Source organism: Lagenorhynchus albirostris, chromosome X (genome assembly GCF_949774975.1).
Source record: "Lagenorhynchus albirostris chromosome X, mLagAlb1.1, whole genome shotgun sequence".
NCBI lineage: Eukaryota > Metazoa > Chordata > Mammalia > Artiodactyla > Delphinidae > Lagenorhynchus > Lagenorhynchus albirostris.
The window spans coordinates 108587740-108590622 of NC_083116.1; the positions used below are offsets into that span (position 1 = coordinate 108587740).

The 2883-nt window shown below is 37.7% G+C and overlaps 1 pseudogene; it reads left to right on the forward strand.

The window, feature by feature from the left end:
- The first annotated feature begins 396 nt into the window (after positions 1-396).
- Positions 397-857, forward strand: LOC132513202 (protein tyrosine phosphatase type IVA 1-like; annotated as a pseudogene).
- Positions 858-2883: the final 2026 nt, after the last annotated feature.

A 2883-nucleotide genomic window follows, 5' to 3' on the forward strand; every position in this document is an offset into this window, starting at 1 on the left:
TTGTTTGAAGGTTGATTTCATTTCCTATTACTTCTAACTTCATATTCAACTCACTGAAAATTTAGACTGAAGTATTTGGAAGTAGCCTCCAGTTCTTTTATATCTTTTCTGTATTTTTTAAATTTTAATTACTTCCACATGACTGGGGTGAACTGCCCTGGTCCTGTAGAGATTGCAAACAGGAATATGAGATTTCTTTTTGTTTTTTTAAGTTTTTTTTGATGTGGACTATTTTTAAAGTCTTTATTGAGTTTGTTACAGTATTGCTTCTGTTTTATGTTTTGGTTTTTTGGCCGAGAGGCATGTGGGATCTTAGCTCCCTGACCAGGGGTCAAACCCACATCCCCTGCCCTGGAAGGTGAAGTCTTAACCACGGACCGCCAGGGATGTCCCAATATGAGATTTCTGATGGTGCACAGCCCAAGCAATGCCTCCTTAAGCAAATTCTTACAGGAACTTAAGAAGAACAGAGTTACCACCACAGTAAGAGTGTGTGAAGCTGCATGTAACACTGCCATTTTGGAGAATGAAGGTATTCAGGGTCTGGACTGGCCTTTTGATGATGGTGCGCTACCATCCAGTCAGATCGTTGATAAGTGGTTAAAACTTGTAAAAAAGAAATTTCTGATCCTAGTTGTTGTATTGTGGTCCACTGTGCTGCAGGTCTTGGTAGAGCTTCAGTGCTGGTTGCCCTAGCTTTAATTGAAGGGGGAATGAAGTATGAAGATGCAGTGCAATGCATAAGACAAAAGCAATGTGGAGCTTTTAACAGCAAGCAACTTTTGTATTTAGAAAAGTATCTTCCTACGATGTGCTTGCGCTTCAGAAACACCAGATACAGTTGTTTCAACCAGTGAAAGAGCGCCGCCTGAAGCTATGGCCTTGGAAACTTGAGATGGAACCTCATATATGTCAGCCGTTATGGAGACTTGGTAAATACTAAGTCCAATGAAGCTTGCATAGGAACATGGAAAGGCAGTTGTAGCAGGCCACAGGCTTACCAGAATTAGAGCCTTCTCTCTCTTTCCTGTTATTTTGACACTTAGTAAAAGACTCTAGCTGTCCAATATCTAAAATGTGTGTTTCTGTAGAGTAGTGAGGTGCCAAAATACCCAGCATGATACTTGTACACTTTTAGTGTCATGTAGTCCTTAGGAGGTTTATTCCTTAAGTCATTTCAAACATTGAAGGTAGGGCCTATGTGAACACCTGCTCACGTGATATCTTCCATATGCAAACTGATATATAGTAGGGTTTGTACAACCATTAATTTTGCTGGATTTGTGCAAAGTCTTAGGTAATTTTGAATTTGTTTCTATAAACTCAATGTTTGTGCTGTTATAAAAGCTTCCATTTTGAAAAATCAAACACACACAAAACTCTTGTTGATAGTTCAGTCTATGTTGCACAGAAGCACGTAGTTTCCAGACAAATAAGAATTATAGCCAATTTGAAGTTTGCGGTTTGGGGTGCAACGTAACAGAGAGGGCCTGAGAAAAGAATGGGCAGGTTAGGGCAGGGGGGCTATATTTCCAGTAAAATTTTTCCAAATGTTTTTAAATTCAGTAAATATTTTTAAAAGGTTAAAATACTTTCTAATTGTAGCTGTAAGTCTGATAATATTCTTGAAACCCTGTAAAGTTTTGTTCCATACCTATTAGAAGTTGTTTACCAACTATTATTCAAATTGGAAGTTGGTTAAAATTAACTAATTAATTAATTGTAGTCGGAAGAAGAGTAATAATTAAATCAGTATTACACATATTTTGTTTCAGATAAAGGTCAAAATTCATCATATTTTTATTTAAAGCAGTTCCAAATGATGTGGCTACAAACATTCGTAGGGAAATTAATGACATACCTTTCAAGGAATAAATACATGAGTTGTTTTTGTAAAATAAAAAAAAAAATCTCATTTTACTAGTTGAAATATTGGGCATTGAATACTTTCTAAACTCTAGGCTGAGAAAAATGCACTGGAACTCCAAGGGAGGGTAGGATACTCTAATGGCCTTCACAAGGTAACAATCTTGTAAAGCATTAATACAACTTCTTGAAAACTGCAAGTGCGGTGATAGTTGGTAAGGATAAACAACTTCAGGAGCACAAAGGTGAAACTTAGCCATCGCTGCTCCTGGGAAAGAGCGGTCAGACAACTTTTACAGAAAAGGACAATACCAAGGAGGGATGGTGCGGTAGATTGAATTACTGGTCTTATTCCCCACTCTCAATATAAGTATTCTTCCACCCTGTTGCCAGGGCCTTACAGTTGCTGAACTGCATTTCCCTGCTTTTTGAACTTGTATGTGGCCATGTATGTATCTTGCTTTGGCCAATGGAATGTTAGCGAGTGTGATGTAAGCAAGGGCTTGAAATATTTCATCACAGGTTGGCTTGGCCCTCGACACCTCTGCCATCTCCATGAGAAAAAAATGCCCTAGCTATCCATTGCTCCTTTAGTTGGGGTCGCAGAATGATACACATAGGGCAGACTTAAGCTTGATATATTACCTGTAGCTAAGTCCAGTTGAACTGCTAGGTACCAGCTAAGCCAAGCCTAGATCAGCCAAGCCCTAAGCCACTGAAAAACTGAAATGTTTTATTATGTAGCATTATTGTGGCAATAGCTATCTAGCACAGTTAGCCTTTCAGCAGCTATTTTTTAAAAGTGTGACATGCAGAAGTAATAATTTATGGACCAGCTGAAAACTCTAAAATATTTGATTAATTAATTGAACGTCATTATTACTGTAATGTAATATACATAGGACCTAGTATGCTTTAATACAAAGTTTGAATTTATTTGAATATCTTTGAAATTGTTTCCTAAAGGGTAAGGATCATTCTCAGTTTTCATTGTATGTAAACACTTCACACAGTGCC